The 19,521-nt window shown below is 45.0% G+C and overlaps 2 long non-coding RNA genes across 7 annotated transcripts in view; one reads left to right on the top strand and one right to left on the bottom strand.

Moving 5' to 3' along the window:
- The first annotated feature begins 5,962 nt into the window (after window positions 1–5,962).
- LOC131834027 (uncharacterized) overlaps window positions 5,963–19,521 on the top strand; it is a 30,922-nt gene continuing 17,363 nt past the window's right edge. For 2 of the 6 annotated variants that reach the window (XR_009354727.1, XR_009354723.1), the window contains exons 1-2: window positions 6,036–6,367; window positions 12,822–12,923. This is a non-coding gene — a long non-coding RNA (uncharacterized LOC131834027). Of the gene's footprint in view, window positions 6,368–12,821; window positions 12,924–19,521 lie in introns of all 6 variants that reach the window. The other 4 variants (XR_009354724.1, XR_009354725.1, XR_009354726.1 and 1 more) reach the window with 4 other exon arrangements.
- On the bottom strand, window positions 11,217–18,769 carry LOC131834028 (uncharacterized). Its single transcript, XR_009354728.1, has 2 exons — window positions 18,607–18,769; window positions 11,217–13,661 (listed from the first exon to the last, which is right to left on the bottom strand). It is a non-coding gene; the product is annotated as an uncharacterized LOC131834028 (long non-coding RNA).

Below are 19,521 nucleotides of genomic sequence, written 5' to 3'. Positions count from 1 at the left end.
GGTGACAGCTCAGAGAACATTCTGGGAACTTGCAGTTCCTCTGAGGTGAGAGGTCAGGCCCTTGGGAGGGACAGCCCCATACCAAAGACCATGATTCCTCTGCCCACCAATTCCAGGCAATGATAGACCCCTGAACAGGCAACTGGGTAGGAGGACACATACTAAACTTGCTTACCAAGCATGAAGAAGTGGGCAGGGAGTTGGGTGTCGCCTGAAGAGTAATTAGAGTTGACAGGTGGGGCCTTACCCTATCTGCAAGAACAGTTGCTGTGGCCTGGGAGAAGGGGGCCCTGAGAAGAGCCTGTACAGAATGCAGCCCATTGTCCCCACCGAAACAACTGTCATTCTCCTCAGACTCCACTGATAGGAACTGAGGTGGGAAATGTGAGCTCTGCCCCCGCTGACAAGGCCTCACGGGGAAGTCAGTTGTTGGGGCAGGACAGCTGCTCCCTGGACGGTGGGAAGGAGGAGTGTGGACCCCGAGGCAGGAGTAGGAGGTGAGGAAGGACGTGCCTGGCATATTTGATGTGGGAAGGGAGAGTGGCAAAACCCACAAACCCCAGGAGTAAATCTAACAAGGATAGAGCAAGACCCTAGAGGTGAATGTAGCACAATTTTTACAGAGGGGCCAAAAAAGAAGACTGAAATATATGGATTAATGTGCCAAGGTAATAACGGTCAGGAAAGTATCATGTTAGACAAATGTTAGTTCTCTTCCAAATTAATCAGAAACTCAATGTGATTCCAATTAAGATCCCAAAAGTGTTGATCTTTTCCCTTTCTGGAATTGAGCAAGCTGATCAAAAAATTTATATGGAAGAAAAAAGGACCTAGAATAGTTAAGTTAATCTGAGAAGAAAAAGAAGAGATAATACCAAGTGTGACCAATCTGATAATACGAGAATTACAACAGAGTGACAAAACACAAAAATCGACACCGTGACAAAGGAACAGAATAGAGAATTTATTTTTTATAATTAAACTCAGGGTGGAGTTTCTGGTCAGAAGAGGAGGGGCAGGGTGAGAGAATACAGGGTTGGAAATGGGTCTGGGACAGTTGTCCATCCATGAGGGGGAAGGTAAATTTTGATCTTCTGGATGAACCAACTATAAATGTCTGGGGTGCTTGGCTAGCTGAGGTGGTAGAGAATGCAACTCTATTTTTTTTTTTTTTAAGATTGTATTTATTCATCTGAGAGAGAGAGAGAGAGAGAGCACAAGCAGGGGGAGAGGCAGAGGGAGAGGGAGAAGTACACTCCCCACTGAACTGGGAGCCTGAAATGGGCTCTATCCCAGGACCTGGAGATCACCACCCTAGCCAAAGGCAGTCACCCAACCATCTGAGCTACCCAAGTGCCCTGGGCCTGCAACTCTTGATTTCAGGGTGGTGAGTTCAAGCCCCACACTGGGTGTGGAGACTACTCAAAAATAAAATCTTTGAAAACAAACAAACATATTCCAGTGGCATTAGAGATCTGAAAGTAACACTCTGTAATATAGGAGCTGATCTTTAGGAATTTGGGATACTAGAAGATTATAAAGAAAGTGAGAAGGCAGTCCCTCACAGACTGGGGAAGACTTTTGCAACCCACATAACTGAAAAAGATTTGGTATCAGTCATAAAGTACCTTTTTTTTAATTTTTAAGGTTTTATTTATTTATTTATTTGAGAGAGCAGGAGCAGAAGGGGCAGAAGGAGAGGGAGCGAGACACTCCTAAGCAGACTCTGAGCCCCGGCATGGGGCTCAATCCCGCAAACCTGAGATCAGACCTGAGTTGAAACCAAGAGCTGGGTGCCCTGCTAACTGAGCCACCCAGGTGCCCCAACAGATTTTCACTGTGAAAGAAAGAGCTTTTTATTGGAAGATGCCATCTAGGACTTTCGTAACTAGAGAAGCAAAGTCTGTTTCTGGCTTCAAAGGTCCAAAGGACAGACTGATTCACTTGTTAGGGGCTAATGTAGCTGGTGACTTCAGGGTGAAGCCAATGCTTATTTACTATTATGAAAATTCTAGGACCCTTCAGAATTCTGCTGGCTCCACTTTATAAGTGGAACAAAGCCTGGATGATAACACATCTGTTTAAAACAGTTTAATACTGTGAATATTTTAAGCCCATTGTTGAGATCTACTGCTCAGGAAAAAAGATTCCTTTCAAAATAGTGCTGCTCATTGCCAAGGCACCTGGTCATCCAGGAGCTCTGATAGAACCGGACAAGGTTAATGTGTTCATGATTGCTGACACAACATCTACTTTGCAGCCCCGGGATCGAAGAGTCACTTTCAAGTCTTAGTATTTAAGACTTAGTATTTAAGGGGCGCCTGGGTATCTCAGTGGTTAAGCCTCTGCCTTCAGCTCAGGTCATGATCTCAAGGTCCTGGGATCAAGCCCCGCATCAGGCTCTCTGCTCGGCAGGAAGCCTGTTTCCCTTCCTCTCTCTCTCTGCCTGCTCGTAACCTCTGTCTGTCAAATAAATGAAATCCTTAAAAAAAAAAAAAAAAAGACTTAGTATTTAAGACCCCATGGGGTGGGGGGGGTGCGCATCTGGGAGGCTCAGTTGTTAGGCGTCTGCCTTTGCCTCAGGTAATGATCCCAGGGTCCTGGAATTGAGTCCCACATTGTCCCACATCTGTCCCTCTCTCTCTCTCTCTCTCTCTCTCTCGCGTTCTGTCCAAATAAATAAAATCCTTTTTTTAAAAGATCACAAGTAGGCAGAGAGGCAGCCAGAGAGAGAGGAGGAAGCAGACTCCCCACTGAGCAGAGAACCTGATGCAGGGCTTGATCCAGGATCCTGAGACTATGACCTGAGCTGAAGGCAGAGGCTTTAACCCACTGAGCCACCCAGGAACCCCTAAATAAATAAAATCTTTTAACAAATCAACGTTAATAGGAGTTTGGAAGAATTTGATTCCAACCTTCATGGATGACTTTGAAAGTTTCAAGATTTCAATGGAGGAAATAACTGCACATGGGGTGGAAATAGCAAGAGAATTAGAATCAGAAGTGGAGCCTGAAGATGGGACTTGCTGCTATCTCATGACAAAACTTGAATCAATGAGGAGTTGCTTTTTATGGGCGAACACAGAAAGTGGTTTGTTTGTTTCTTCCTTTTTAAAAGATTTTATTTATTCATTTGACAGAGAGAGAGATCACAAGTAGGCAGAGAGGCAGGCAGAGAGAGGGGGAAGCAGGCTCCCTGCTGAGTGAAGAGACTGATGCTCTCCCAGGACCCTGGGATCCCAGGACCCTGGGATCATGACCTGAGCTGAAGGTAGAGGCTTAACTGACTGAGCCACACAGGTGCCCCAGAAAGTGGTTTCTTGAGATAGAAACTGCTCTTGGTGAAGATGCTATGAAGATGTGGAAATGACAACAAAGGATTTAGAATATTTCGTAAACCTAGTTGAGAAAGCTGCAACAGGATGTGAGAGGACTGACTCCAATTTTGGAAGAAGTCCTGCAGTGGGTAAAATGCTATTACAGCATCATGTGCTGCAGAGAAATCATTTGCAAAAGTAAGAGTCACTTGATGTGGCAAACTTGACCATTGTCTTCTTTTAAGAAACTGCCTCAAGCGTGCCTGGGTGGCTCAGTGGGTTAAGTGTCTGATCCCTGGTCCTCGGATGGAGCCCTGAGTAGGGCTCTGTGCTCAGTGAGGAGTCTGCTTTTCCTTCTGCCTCTTCTGCTGCTGCTGCCCGTGCTCGTGCTTACTCTCTCTCTCAAATAAATAAATAAATAAAATCTTTTAAAAAAGTAGTTTTTAATGAAGATATGCACATTGGGTTTTTTTTTTTAGACAAATGCTCTTGCACACTCACAAGACTACAGTATAGTGCAAACATAACTTTTAGACACACCGGGAAGCCAAAAATTCATCGGACTCACTTTACCGCAATGCGTGTTTTGTTACAGTGACCCTGAATTAAACCCGCAATATCTCTAAGGTACACCTGTGTTGGTCTCTCCAACTCTTACCCTTTTCCTCTGGGTCTCCCTAACTCTCTTCATCTTTTTCTCTCTCTTCCCTCCCTGCCTCCGACAAATTTCTGGATCCCCAGAAGTAAATGCGGTGTAAGCTGGCAGATAGGGAACATGATGGTAGGAGGAAGGCCTCTGGCTTCCGGCTGTTCTTCCGGGGAGAGGGTGGGGGAGGGGCGCATCCTCTTTTCTACACTCAGTTTGTCCTTGGCTGTCCAGAAATGGTCCCTTTTAGCCCTCCCTCCTTTCTGTGGCCCCCATAGGCCGGAATTGGTGTTTTGGGCCAGGGATAAGGCTGGCCTCAGGGGAGTGGTCAGAGGACAGGTCAAGGAGGGAAACCAGATCCCTACCTGTGTGAGGGGACCTTGCCATGCCACCCCCAAGTCCATCCAGGGGAGCATGGCCTGTGCCCGGTGTCACAGACCCAGAAGGAATATCAGTGGCCACCAAACCTCTATCTCTCTTCTTCTGACCCTTGTGAATCCAAGTGGAAAACCCCCGCCCAGGCTGGCCTCTTCCCTCCCCTCTCTTGCCCCCATCTCTCTCTTGGTGAGTAAATTCTGAAAATATGGGGGAAGGGACTGGAAACTCAGCCAAAAGGGGCTCGGAAGACCTGCCGTGGTGGCTTTCGGGACCAAACATCGTCAGTAGCACTGAAGGTAACTCCACGTTATAGCGAAACAGGTGCCGTTAAACTCTGTGTAGTTAACTCAGGGGTATTTATTCCATTTGAAGCTGATTGACAGAAAATATGGGCCTGGTTCTTTTCTATGTTTTAAACATGTTGTTATTCTTGGGATAGATAAATAGATATCAACACAAAAATCTACGTACAGAATTACCATTAGAGTTAGAGTCGTTCCAGGAGAGAGAGTGGTTTTATTCCAAGAGGGCAGCACTCTGACCAAATAATGCAGCTGTATTATATATTATTCAACAGAGACGCAGTGGTGATGGTTAAGCAAATAGGCTCTGCCCCAGGTTCAAATCCCAGCTCTGTTCTACTTCCAATGTGGAATCTTAGGCAAATGAATCATTTATTGCTCTGTGCCCAGTTTACCTTTCTTTGAATTGGAGCTTATTTGGGGTGAAAAGGCGTTACTAGGGGTGCCTGAGTGGCTCAGTGGGTTAAGCCTCTGCCTTCAGCTCAGGTCATGGTCTTGGGGTGCAGGGATGGAGCCCCGCATCGGGCTCTCTGCTCAGCAGGGAGCCTGCTTCCCCCTGTCCCTCTGCCTACCTCTCTGCTTACTTGTGATCTCTCTCTCTCTGTCAAATAAATAAATAAAATCTTTAAAAAAAATAAAAGGCATTAATACCAGTGAGATATTAGAACAGTGCCTGCCCGGTGAATGGTATTAAATATTAGATATTAGGTATTAGGTATTAGATATTAGAACGGTGCCTGCTCAGTGAACGGTAGTACTGTTTTTTATGACATACCCACATCTTATTTTCATTCATCATGTTGCCATTTACAACATGTATGTGGTCCTTATAATCTTCTCCTTAATGTTCTCTTCTCTAGACAGATGAAAGAGCTAAGGTTCAGAGAGGACCTCTGTAAGAGTCCAAAAAGGGTGGCAGGAAGACAGCAGAGGGAGAGGAATTTGCACATCAGACGCAGGAGGGTTACCAATTCCAACCAGGTCACACTGGTCCTACAGGAGGCTCCTTCGGTGGAAAACTTCGAATGCTCAAAATGGGGAGTGATCATGTTGGCTGGGAAACCCATTCTTTCCTTAGTCAACAAACATAGTTAGTGTTCCTGCACTTGAAATACGTCAATGAAAGATAGCCCTGCCCACCCCACCTCCAGGGTTTCAGTAGGGGAGACAAAGGATAAACAGGAAATCACAATAGGGATAGACAATTGTGTGCGAGGGAAAGTGCCTGGCACCTTAGGAGGCCAGGGCACCCAGCCAGCATGGGGCCTGGGGGTGGGGTGTGTGTGGAACTGCTCAGAGGCGCCTCCTTCACATTCCACAGAACTTCAAGTTGAGGCCTGGAGGAGTGGCAGGTTTGGGGTAGAGTGTGGGTTGGAGGTGGGGGTGGGGCTTCAGAGAGGGGCCAAGAGGAAGAGGAGGGGGGAACATTTGGTAAAAACTGGGCAGAGGATGGGCAGAGTGTGACACACAGTCATGGGAGGCCTGCAGGAGATAGCGGGAACAAAGTCCAGGTGAGGAAGAGCTTGAGCAGAGAGAGACGCCAAAGAATGAGGTGACTTCAGTTTGCTGTTTGCAAGGTGTGGGCTGGAAACAGTGCTTGGGCGAGTCTTGGCCCTCCTTACTGGAAAGTGGGATCTTTCTGGAGGATAGGCTGATGAGCCCAAGTTTCCAATAAGGTGAATGTGCTTCTGAAGACCCATGAGATGGAGAGTCTGACTTCTCTGGTAGGTGTGCCGGCAGCAGCCAAGCTTGGGCAGGGCAGGGCAATGTTGGGGAGGGAGGTCCAAGAGAGAGAGGTTTACTGCAGTGAGCATGGGCAGGAGGGGCAGCCCTTACCCTATGGAGATGGAAAACGCAGAAGAAACCCGAGAGGTGTGAAAGTGCAGGGATAATCAGTTCCCAGAAGGACTGGGTAGATTCTAGAAGTTTCTATCATGAATAAATACATATACAGAGGCCTTGAGAAGCAGGAAGTGGTTATCCTGGGAGGTAGACTCACAGGTGAATGTTGGTTTTCTTCTGTATGCTTTTCTCTATTTTCTGTGTTCTAGTGAGACTATATAAAAGTTATTAACACCCAAGAGGAGTCCTCTGTACAGAGCCAGACATCACCAAGAGGTCAGATGTCACCAGAAAGAATGAGGAACTAGACAGGCTTTGGGATGTGGCTCTGAGAGGGAGCAGGTGGCCTGAGGAAAGCAGTTCCACTGGAGGGAAGGGGGAGGTGGGGTCCATGTGGCAGGCATGAAGAAATCCCAGGGAAAGACAAATGATAGGCAAAGGGGAATATTTGCAACCCCTATGGCAGGCAAAGGCAAATCTCCCTAAAATAGATATAGCTCCTAAACATTTTTTTAAAAAGATTTTACTTATTTATTTGACAGACAGAGATCACTAGTAAGCAGAGAGGCAGGCAGAGAGAGAGAGGGGAAGCAGGCTCCCTGCTGAGCAGAGAGCCCGATGTGGGGCTTGATCCCAGGACTCTGGGATCATGACCTGAGCTGAAGGAAGTCGCTTAACAGCAGAGCCACCCAGGCACCCCCCAAATTAACTATTTTAGAATAATTTTAGATTTACAGAAAAATTATGGAGATAGTACAGAGAATTTCTGTATCCCCCACATCCAGCTTCCCCTATAAGTAACATCTTACCTGAGTAAGATGTTTATTACATCTTTACTTACAAATGTTTATTATAACTAAGGGCCAATATTGATACATTAGTATTGACTAAAACCCATACTTTGTTCAGATTTCCTTAGTTTTTACCAAATGTTCCTTTTCTGTGCCAGGATCCTGTCCACGTTACCACATTACGCTTAGCTGTCTTTTTTCCTTAGACTCCCCTTGGCTGTGACTGTTTCTCAGACTTTCCTTGTTTTTGATGACCTTGATTGTTCTGAGGAATACTGGGCGGGTGTTTTGTAAAAAGTCCCTCAAGTGGGATTTGTCTGATGTTTTTCTCATAACTAGACTGGAGTTATTGGGTTTGGGGGAAAGAAAGCACGCAGTTAAAATGCCATTCTCATCACATCACATCAAGGGTACATGCTATCAACATGACTTATTATCGTTGATGTTGACCTTGATCAGCTGTCTGAAGCAGTGTTTGTCATGTTTCTTTTCTCTCACTTTTCATACTGTCCTTTTTTTTAAAGATTTTATTTATGTATTTGACACACAGAGAGAGAAATCACAACTAGGCAGAAAGGCAGAAGAGAGGAGGGAGGAGGCTCCCTGCTGAGCAGAGAGCCCCATGTGGGACTTGATCCCAGGACCCTGAGATCATGACCTAAGCCGAAGGCAGAGGCTTAACCCCCTGAGCCACCCAGGCACCCCCATACTGTCTTTTTTTTTTTTTTTTTTTTTGACAGACAGAGATCACAAGTAGGCAGAGAGGCAGGCAGAGAGAGAGGAAGGAAAGCAGGCTCCCCGCTGAGCAGAGAGCCCGACGCGGGGCTCGATCCCAGGACCCTGAGATCACGACCCGAGCCAAAGGCAGCGGCTTAACCCACTGAGCCACCCAGGCGCCCCCCATACTGTCTTTTTAAAGTAAATATTGTATTTATTTATTTGAGAGCAAGACACAGAGCATGGCTGTGGGAGAGGGGCAGAAGGAGAGGGTCTAGAGAGGGGATCCCGAGCAGGCTTCAACCCACCGTGGAGCCTGGTGTGGGGTTCGATCTCATGATCTTGAGATCATGACCTGAGCCGAAATCAAGAGTCAAATGCTTAACTGACTGAGCCACTCAGGCGTCCCTAAAAATTGTATTTTTAAGTAATCTCTACATCCAATGTAGGGCTCAAACTCACAACCCCAAGACTGAGCATGTATGCTCTACAGACTGAGCCAGCCAGGCACCCCCATACTGTCCTCTTTGGAAGGAAGTCACCAGGTGCAACCCACTTGAGGTGTGGGGAATTATTTTTCACCTTTGACATATTTTCATCATTGTGGGTTTTTTGCTCTTGCTTTGAGCATTTCCTTACTTTCTGGCAAAAGATGCTCAGGGATCATCTTACACCTCTCCTGCAGCAGCTCTAGAATCAGACATTTCTCCAACAAGCCCCAGTTCTGTTTATTGGAGCTTGGCATTACAGACCACGTGTTGGGTACTTGGTGTGTTCAGAGCTGCTAGAGAGTCATTGCTTTGGGTTTCCAGAGTGAGGAAATGCATTTATGTATACTGACCCTCATATGTACATATATCTATAAATACATTGTATGTAATCATCTGTACCTATATTAAGCTGAACATGAATTCATATTGCCAACTCCAAGTCTAGTTTATGGCCATATAGGAATATTTAGCTTTTTCTCCTGGGTTATCTGTAATATCCCAAAGATACCGATTTTAAAAAAAATATTTAATTTATTTGACAGACAGAGATCACAAGTAGGCAGAGAGGTAGGCAGAGAGAGAGAGGAGGAAGCAGGCTCCCCGCTGAGCAGAGAGCCCGATGCGGGGTTCGATCCCAGGACCCTGGGATCAGGGCCTGAGCTGAAGGCAGAGGCTTTAACCCACTGAGCCACCCAGGCACCCCAAAGATATAGATTTTTTAAGTGAAAAAACGACAGTGCAGACTCATGAGTATAATTAGCTACCTTTGTGCAGAGGGTGGAGAAATAAGAATGTATTTGCATAGAGAAACTCCAAAAGGTTGTATAGAAATCTACTGAGAGAACAGAAAATGTACATTCACACAGGAGCTTGCACCCAAGTGTTCATAGCTGCATCGTTCATACTAGTGGGTTTGATGGTTTCACAACAATGTGAATGTATGTAATGTCACTGGACTGAACTTAAAAATGGTTAAGATTTTCGGGGGGGGGGGATGGTTTTCCCTGGCTGGTGCAGTCCTTTAAACATCCAGCTGAGGTCATGACCTTAGGATTGTGGGATTAAACCCCTCATCAGGCTCCACACCAGGCAAGGAGCCTGCTTGGGATTCTCTCCCTTTCCCTCTGCCCCCTACCTGCCTCTCAAATAATAAACAAATAAAATCTTTAAAAAGATAGCTAAGATGGGAAATTTTACATTCTATTAAAACCATCATTTAAAAATGTACAAAAAAGCTATCATGTTCATTTTGCTTTACTATTTTCCCCTCAGAATGTTTTCAGGATCTTCTAGCTGTTTCTGTGTGGCCTCCCATCCACTGCTTCTAACTGCTGCATATAATCCATGGTTTTTCTAGCACATTTTATTTTATTTCCTTTTAATTTTTAAAAAAATGTTAAAAGAGGGAGCCTGGGTGGCTCAGTGGTTTAAGCCTCTGCCTTCGGCTCAGGTCATGGTCTCGGGGTCCTGGGATTGAGCCCCGTGCTCAGCGGGGGGGGAGCCTACTTCTCCCTCTCTCTTCTGCCTGCCTCTCTGCCTACTTGTGATCTCTGTCAGGTAAATAAATAAAATCTTTAAAAAAAAATGTTAAAAGATTTTATTTATTTATTTATTTGACAGAGAGAGAGAGAGCAAGCACAAGCAGGGAGAGGGGTAGAGAGAGAAGCAGACTCTCTGACAAACAGGGAGTCTGATGCAGGGCTTATGTCCACGGATCCTGAGATCATGACCTGAGCAGAAGGCAGAGGCTTAACCAACTGAGCCACCCAGTGCTCCACACATTTTATTTTTTTAATTGAGAAATCCTTGATATACATTATATTAGTTTTAGGTGTGCAACACAGTGATTTCATGTTTGTGTGTGTATGTATATATATATATATATATATATATATATATATATATATATAATGAAATGATCACCACAGTAAATCTACTTAACATCCATCACCATACATAGTCACACAGTTTCCTTCTTGTGCTGAGAACTTTTAGGAACTGTTCTCCTTGCAGGGTGCCTGGCTGGCTCAGAATGTGGAGCATGCGACTCTTGATCTTGGGGTTGTGAGCTCGAGCCCCACGTTGGGTGTAGAGATTACTTAAAATCTTTTAGGGGTGCCTGGGTGGCTCAGTTGGTTGGGCAACTGCCTTCAGCTCGGGTCATGATCCTAGAGTCCTGGGATTGAGTCCCGAGTTGGGCTCCCTGCTCGGCAGGGAGTCTGCTTCTCCCGCTGACCTCTCTCTTCTAATGCTCTCACTCTCTCTCAAATAAGTAAATTTTAAAAATTTTAAAAAATAAATAAATAAAATCTTTGGGCGCCTGGGTGGCTCAGTGGGTTAAGCCGCTGCCTTCGGCTCAGGTCATGATCTCAGGGTCCTGGGATCGAGTCCCGCATCGGGCACTCTGCTCAGCAGGGAGCCTGCTTCCTCCCCTCTCTCTGCCTGCCTCTCTGCTTACTTGTGATCTCTCTCTGTCAAGTAAATAAATAAAATCTTTAAAAAATAAATAAATAAATAAAATCTTTTAAAAAAAGAGCTATTCTCCTAGCAACTTTCAAACCTATGATACTCTATTATTAACTATGGTCATGATGTCGTACATAACAACCCCATGATGTATTCATTTTATAACTGGGCATTTGTACCTTTTAGACCCCCGTCACCAATTCTGCCCAACCCCCATCCCTACCTCTTATAACCACCAATTGGTTCTTTATATCTTTGAGGCGAGGTTCTTTTTTTTTTTTTTTTGCCTTTTTGTTTTGTTTTTAGATTCTACATATTAGTGAGATCCCATAGTATTTGTCTGTTGTCGTCTGATTTGTCTCACTTAGCATCATGCCCTCAGAATCCATCCACGTGGTTGCACATGGCACACTTGAGACCCCACTTTCTCAGAAACTGGAGGACGAAGCTATTGTGCTATTCTGAGGGACCTGAGAAGTTGGGCTAAGGGTTTGCCTCAGATGTGGCCTAATCTTTCCAGAAAAATGGGAGGCCAGGGAGGGGGTTCTGAAGGAAATGGGGGCAGCAGCTGTGGAGAATGGCGGTTAGTCATCAAGGTGTGAGGTCTCGATTGTCGCACAGCCTCGGTTGAGACCACCCAGCATGAGCTGTGCGGGTTGCAGGCAGCAGGGGCCTGGGCTTCGCCAGCAGGACACTAGTACCCCGTGCTCTGAAGAGAGGAAGCTACCCACACTGAAGGCCAGAAGAGAAGAGCAGGAAGTGTGGTGACATATCCTCAAAAGACAGCGAGGACAAAGTGGGAACGGTGTTCTGGGGTGTTAGGTGGAGGGAGAAGGCAGATGAAGATGGAGTCTGAAGGGGCTGGAGAAAAGGTGAGAGCTGATGCTGATTTGGCAGGCAGGAGGAGGGAGCAGCTGGCCCCAGGTGTGGCTGCGGGGGGCACTTCTGTTTAGATTGTGGATGTGGAGGATGGTGACGAATGCAGGCTTGCATACGTGTTGGATGTGTATGTTCCTTAGATATATTTATTAAATGTTTTGTAATCCATCTCACTCCTTGCATACTGGGCAGCTGTCATATGGCAGAACTCTGGGTTTGGGGAGGGCTCACATGACAATCCAGGTGAGTGACACTCCCTTTCGTTGTTCAGCACACAAATTACAATGGGGCTCCTTGGAATCTACGTGTGGTGATGGTGAGTTTAGGCCTGGGGAGTGCTGACTGCATGCCAAGCACTGAGCACTCTTTCATCTCAGTTGTCTGCATGACATCCCCTGAGAGAGCCACTGTCGCCACTGTTAAAAAGAAAGACCACAGGGCACCTGGATGGCTCAGTGGTTAAGCCTCTGCCTTCGGCTCAGGTCATGATCTCAGGATCCTGGGATCGAGTCGTGCATCAGGCTCTCTGCTCAGTGGGGAGCCTGCTTCCCCCCACTCTCTCTGCTTGCCTCTCTGCCTACTTGTGATCTCTGTCTGTCAAATAAATAAATAAAATCTTAAAAAAAAAAATGAAAAGAAAAACCACAGGCCCAAAATGGAGTCACTTAGGTTAAGGCCCCACATCAGCAAATCCAGACCTGACACCTATCCTTACTGCAGTTTTGACCCCTCCCAGGAATGTGACCTCTAACTAGTCAACCTAGAATTTCCTGGGCAGTACTAGGAAATTTACAGATAGACCCATTCCATTTCCCTTGCCTAAAACAATACACTCTGCTAATTACTTCCTTTTCCGGCTTCCTCTCTGCCTTTTCAAACCTTTCATTTTCTATAGCTGGATGGAGCCTTTTTTTGTTTGTTAGGTGGGAAGCTGCCCGATTCACGAGTTGTTCAGTAAAGCCAATGTGATCACTTCAATTGCTGTTTAACAGATTTGGTGGCCATTGCAGATTGAAGCAGACTGCTGATAGGCGTGGTACCTGCGAACCCTTTTTTGAGTTCACTGTCTTTCTCACCATTTCTGAAGGCCATGGGTAAGTCTCTCTCAGTTGGGAGCTGGGCTCTCTTGGCGATGAGCTCTGGATCTAATTGGTTTCCAGTCCAGGGTTTAGTGGGTCAGCTTGAGCTGACAGGTGGTTCCAACTGAAACCGGAGGCCCTAGCCCTTGGTTCGGTTTGCAGGTCCCTGGTTGTTTGGAACTTCTTGCCCCAGGTCTAATCTGACATCCCCAAGTCTGCCTGTGGAGTTGCTGGTGGTGCACAGGGCCTTGCTACGGGCCTGTATGCAGTGTTGTCTAAACCCCAGCCCTTGCTTCTGTCCTCAGATGCCATGCTGGGAGCTGCTGGTGACCGCCATTGTCCATTTGTTTGGAAACCATCTGCATTCCCATTGTTTAAGGTCTGCAGGTCCAGTCCTCTGCCCAGTCCCTAGTTCTCTGGGTATTGCTGGTGTCCACATCTGTTTCTTCAGTTTCTCTTGGTTTCTGTTAATGGGCTCCTGGGGTCAAGGCTCATGCTTTGGGGGGTCTTGGAGGCCAATAAGCCACAGAAATTGGTGGGCATGGGGTGAATGCTTCAGAGTTGTTAGAGCACATGCCACCTGACCCAAAGATCCCTTTGTCAGGACAAGTTGGTCACAGAATGGGTTAGATCGGCACTAACTGCCAACCTCAAGAGACTTCCTGTGCAATGAGGTGATACAGTGTGAACCACGACAGAACCCCAACTCCACGGGACATCTTTCTCAGGGCTTCGAGAAATCCAAAGGCTAAACTGAAAAACAAAACAAAACATCATAATAGAAAGAAGTAAATAAATAATGAGAGTGGACTCCTTTACTTCTTTCTTTCTTTTTAAAAAAGATTTTATTTATTTATTTGAAAGAGAGAAACACAGTGACAGAGAGAACACAAGCAGGGGGAGTGGGAGAGGGAGAAGCAGGCGGCCTAATGCAGGGCTGGATCCCAGGACCCTGGGATCCTGACCTGAGCCAAAGCAGACACTTAACGACTGCACCATCTGAGCGCCCCGGATCCTTCATTTCTAGAGAGTCCAGTGTACCACCTTCCAGGGAATCTGCTTACTTTTTGTCTAAGAACTACCGTTCCGGAAGCTATAAATATCTACAAAAATGGCAATCCTTCTAAGCATGATTTGTGTCCTGAAGAACTTGGCTTTGTAACTGCCGGGTAGGGGGCCCCCAAAATAAGGCTGGATGGAAATGCGAGTTGCACTTCATTTACCGCTTGGACAGGGCTGGACAGAAACGTGGGCTAACCTCCATTTGTGGCTAGGACCTTAGCAAACTGCTAGCAGCCCTCAGGGGAATTACGGCCGAGAATTACAGTGGCCATTATGAAGAAAGTTCCAAACAGATAAGATCCTATGAGCACCGTGCATAAAAATAAAGGCTTCAAAATTGCAAAAATAGATTAATTGAAAGTTTCGTTGCAAAAAAGCTGATAAAAAATTAAAAAGACTCAGAAGTCATACAAGCAACTGGAAGACTGTCCTAATTCTATTTTTTTTTTTTAAGGATTTTATTTATTTATTTGACAGAGATCACAAGTAGGCAGAGAGGCAGGCAGAGAGAGAAGAGGAAGCAGGGACCCTGAGATCATGACCTGAGCTGAAGGCAGAGGCTTTAACCAACTGAGCCACCCAGGAGCCCCAGACTATCATAATTCTTATTTCTTCTGTCCTTTACTCGAATACTCATTCTAGTTATCCTCTGTCTGAACTGTCTTTACATGACTGTAGACAGAAGTCCACCAAGTTAATGACCTTACAGAGAGCCCCATATCTACCTTCAAGGAGCTCCCAACCCCCTACCCTGCCCCATGAGTCCCTTCCAGAACTGATGGGACTCAGGGATTCCCTGGTAAACTGCTACATTATTCTCTTAGGCAGCAAAAGGAAATCCAAAAAGCAAAACAAGACCAAACCTTGCCAAATTCTAGTAAATATTAAAATTACACTCCTTCCTCTTTAAACCCCAACTCATGCAACTGATGAATCCTTAAACTCTTCCTCTGAAACTAATAATACACTATATGTGAATTAATTGAATTAAAAAAGCAAAATAAAACTTGGGGCACCTGAGTGGCTCAGTGGGTTGGGCCTCTGCCTTCACCTCAGGTTATGATCTCAGTGTCCTGGGATTGAGCCCTGCATCAGGTTCTCTGCTCCGCAGGGAGCCTGCTTTCCCCTCTCTCAGCCTGCCTCTCTGCCTACTTGTGATCTCTGTCAAGTAAATAAGTAAATAAATGTAAACATCTATTTGTTTACAAACAAACAAAATAAAACCAAAAAACCTGCTTAGAACCTTCAGGTGGGATCCTGGAAGAACTGATGGAAGGTGGCTAAAGACTTTTCTCTCAGCTAAATGTACCCAGAAACAAACAAACCTTCCAGTGTACGTGAATGGCTGTATCAGTCCTTCGCACCCAGCTACAACCCAATTCTTTTTTTTTTTTTTTTTAAAGATTTTATTTATTTATTTGTCAGAGAGAGAGAGAGAGCGAGCAAGAGCGAGCACAGGCAGAGTGGCAGGCAGAGTCAGAGGGAGAAGCAGGCTCTCTACGGAGCAAGGAGCCCGATGTGGGACTCAATCCCAGGATGCTGGGATCATGACCTGAGCCGAAGGCAGCTGCTTAAACAACTGAGCCACCCAGGCGTCCCTACAACCCAATTCTTTAGAAGAGGGAGTAAAGACGACTGTCCCTAATCTTACAAATCTTTACTAAACTGAACATGGAGTTCTATGGACAATTCAAAGTTCATCTATTTCTTTTCTTTTTTAAGATTTTACTTTATTATTTATTTGATTTATTTACCTGACAGAGAGAGATCACAAGTAGGCAGAGAGAGAGAGGAGGAAGCAGGCTCCCCGCCGAGCAGAGAGCCCGATGCGGGACTCCATCCCAGGACCCTGAGATCACGACCAGAGCCGAAGGCAGCGGCCGAACCCACTGAGCCACCCAGGCGCCCTGGAGTCTTGTAAATTATTGATTTAGAAAAAAACCGATAAGGAAGAAAAAGAAAAAAAAAAAAAAAAAGGAAAAAAAAAAGAAAAAAAAAAAAAAAAACCAAAAGTCCTTCTTGGAGGGATTTGAACGCTCTCCCTGGGACTTGGGGATAAAAATATAAAGCATAGAAACCTCAGGGATGTCATTCTTTTTCTCCGCCCCCCCCTTTTTAAATTTATAGCTGGAAGTCTGTAGTCTTAACTCCCCTTATCAGAAGTTCTTATCAGAAGTAGAACAAAAGGGAGAAAGGCCCTTTGAAATTTTGATGAATGAAGAGTCATGTGTTTTCTCCACAAATGTTAGTAGAAGCTTCTTTAGCCATCTGAGCAGATGACCTTAACAGTCCATCTGCCAGAAAAACAGTTTGGATCCAACTGTTCTTTCATAAAGGAAGGCTTTGCATTTTTATACCCGTATCATGGCTAAACAATTTAAAACAACAACGATAACGTCTGTTTATACGTCTATTGTAGATGGGTGACATTTTCTGCCTCTGGATGGTATTACTGGAATTGATTTGTAAAGACTTCTATTTAACTGGCTTAAAAATAAACACTTATAAATTAAGTATTTCTAAATCTCAGAAATATAATAGAAATTATTCCAAATGTTTTTCAGGTTCATGCAATCTGGGAAGATATTTGGTATTAAAGTTAAGTTGGCTTAATTAAAATAGACATATCTTTAAAGTTATTAGCATTAAATATAATACTTTTATCCTACCCGGGTTTACTAATCAAGTAAGATCATGCTATCTCTGTTCCAAAATTTGTCAACAAGAAGAATAGCTTGGGACAATGGTTGATTTTATCTGATGTTTCCTGAAGTTTCTGCGGATAATCTAAACATAATTGTTAAGAAAAAATAAATTGGATAGATGTAAATAAGATAAAAATTTTTTAGATAAACTTTTAAAATAGTTTCCTCATGGGGCGCCAGGTTGGCTTGGTCGGAAGAGCATGTGACCCTTGATCTCAGGGTTGTGAGTTCAAGCCTCACACTGGGAGGAGAGATTACTGAATTTAAAAAACAGTTTCCTCAAATCTTTTTTTTTTATTTTTAAGATTTTTTATTTATTTGTCAGAGAGAGAGCAAGCGAGAGAGAGCAAGCGAGAGCGAGCACAGGCAGACAGAGTGGAAGGCAGAGTCAGAGGGAGAAACAGGAGCCCGATGTGGGACTCGATCCCAGGACGCTGGGATCATGACCTGAGCCGAAGGCAGCTGCTTAACCAACTGAGCCACCCAGGCATCCCCAGTTTCCTCAAATCTTTTGAACATCTTCTTTGTCTTGTTTTTAAGTAGACTCACACCCAACATGGGCCTGGAACTCACGACCCTGAGAACAAGAGCCACATGCTCCACTGACTGAGCCAGCCAGGTGCCCCTTCCTCAGGTCTTCTTGGTAACCTGCTATCTTCAAGTTTTGCTCTGTGAAGTGATGAGTTAAGTTAAATTCACAGAATATCTAGATCATTTCCAAACAAGACAAAACACTGAAACGTTAATTATTGAATGCAGGCTTATCCTCTGTAAAAGGAGCAAAATGCTCCTTTTACAGAGGAACTAAAGATAATTGCATCTAGATTTGAGGAATTTGAGAAACAAAACAGAGCATCTTAGGGGAAGCGAGGGAAAAATGAAACAAGATGAAATCAGAGAGGGAAGCAAACCATAAAAAACTCTTAATCTCAGGAAACAAACTGAGGGTTGCTGGAGGGGAGAGGCTAAGAGGGATGGGGCGGCTGGGTGATGGACATTGGGGAGGGTATGTGCTATGGTGAGCACTGCGAATTGGGTAAGACTGATGCATCACAGACCTGTACCTGTACCTGTACAGACCTGTATAGACCTGTACCTGTACCCCTGATAATACATTACCCCAAATAATACATTATATGTTAATTTAAAAAAAAGATAACTGCATCTATTAGTAAACATTTTTTATGCCATGTTGAGAAATTTTCTATTTTAAAAAACCATGTTTCTAGGGGTGCCTAGGTGGCCCAGTTGGTCAGGCATCTGACCCTTGGTTTTGGCTCAGGTCATGATCTTGGGGCTGTGGGATCAAGCCCCACCATGGGCTCCACGCTCAGCCCAGAGTCCGCTTGGGACTTTCTCTGCCCTTCCCCCTGCTCCATCTCTCTCTAAAATAAATGAATACATCTTTTTTTTTTTTTTTAAGATTTTATTTATTTATTTGACAGAGAGAAATCACAAGCAGGCAGAGAGGCAGGCAGAGAGAGAGAGAGGAGGAAGCAGGCTCCCTGCTGAGCAGAGAGCCCGATGCAGGACTTGATCCCAGGACTCTGAGATCATGACATGAGCCGAAGGCAGCGGCCCAACCCACTGAGCCACCCAGGCGCCCCAAATGAATACATCTTAAAAAATTTTTTTTAAAGCATGTTTCTAGAAGTCATAATAAGTATTTATAAATCTGAAAATTCACAGCATTTTTTTTTAAAGATTTTATTTTTATTTGTCAGAGAGAGAGAGGGAGAGCGAGCAAGCACAGGCAGACAGAATGGCAGGCAGAGACAGAGGGAGAAGCAGGCTCCCTGCCTAGCAAGGAGCCCGATATGGGACTGGATCCCAGGATGCTGGGATCATGACCTGAGCTGAAGGCAGCTGCTTAACCAACTGAGCCACCCAGGCGTCCCATTCACAGCATTTTTAAAAAAGATTTTATTTACCTATTTGACAGGTGGAGATCACAGGTAGGCAGAGAAGCAGGCTGAGAGAGAGGATGAAGCAGCCTCCCTGCTGAGCAGAGAGCCCGATATGGGGCTCCATCCCAGGACTCTGGGATCATGACCTGAGCCGAAGGCAGAGGCCTTAACCCACTGAGCCTCCCAGGCGCACTCACAGCATTTTTAAAAATATTTTATTTATTTATTTGTCAGAGAGAGTGCACAAGCAGGAGGAGCAGCAGGCAGAAGGAGAAGCAGACTTCCTGCTGGGCAAGGAGCCCAAAGTGGGGCTCGATCGCCTGGACCATGACCTGAGCCAAAGGCAGATGCTTAACCGATGGAGCCACCAAAGCTCCAGACATTTCAGAGTATATGTTAATGTAAACAACAGTTCACAATCATTTACTTCTTAGTTAAGCTTCCTAAGGGTTAAGAATTCTAACCAATACATGTGATTATAGCTACAAGAAATAATAAGGAGCATCTCTGTATGCAAGAAAAGCAAGAAACAGGATGTGTGCTTTCAATAAAAGAAGTTATGAGGAATGGAAATGCATTTTTGTAGATGGAAATTATAGTAATTTTGTCCCAAAATGAGGGTATTTAAAGAGGGAAAATATAGGACAAAATCTGAATGTAAAACAGAAAGAAAAAGAAAGTTGTAGATCTGTGGAAAAGGAATTTTTGAAAAGGAATTTTAATGTGTGATCAAGCTGGCTAAGATGAAAATGAACTTATTTAAAGATAAGTTTAGGACTGGGTGGCTCAGTCAGTTGAGCGTCTGAATCTTGATTTTGGCTCAGGTCATGATCTCAGGGTTGTGAGATCAAAACCCACCTCTAGCTCCACATTGAGCATGGAGCCTTCTTAAGATTCTCTCTCCCTCTCCCTCTGTCCCCCACCCCACCCCTGCACACG

This window comes from Mustela lutreola, chromosome 6, assembly GCF_030435805.1.
Source record: "Mustela lutreola isolate mMusLut2 chromosome 6, mMusLut2.pri, whole genome shotgun sequence".
Taxonomy (NCBI): domain Eukaryota; kingdom Metazoa; phylum Chordata; class Mammalia; order Carnivora; family Mustelidae; genus Mustela; species Mustela lutreola.
This window is presented reverse-complemented; position numbering and strand designations above follow the sequence as displayed.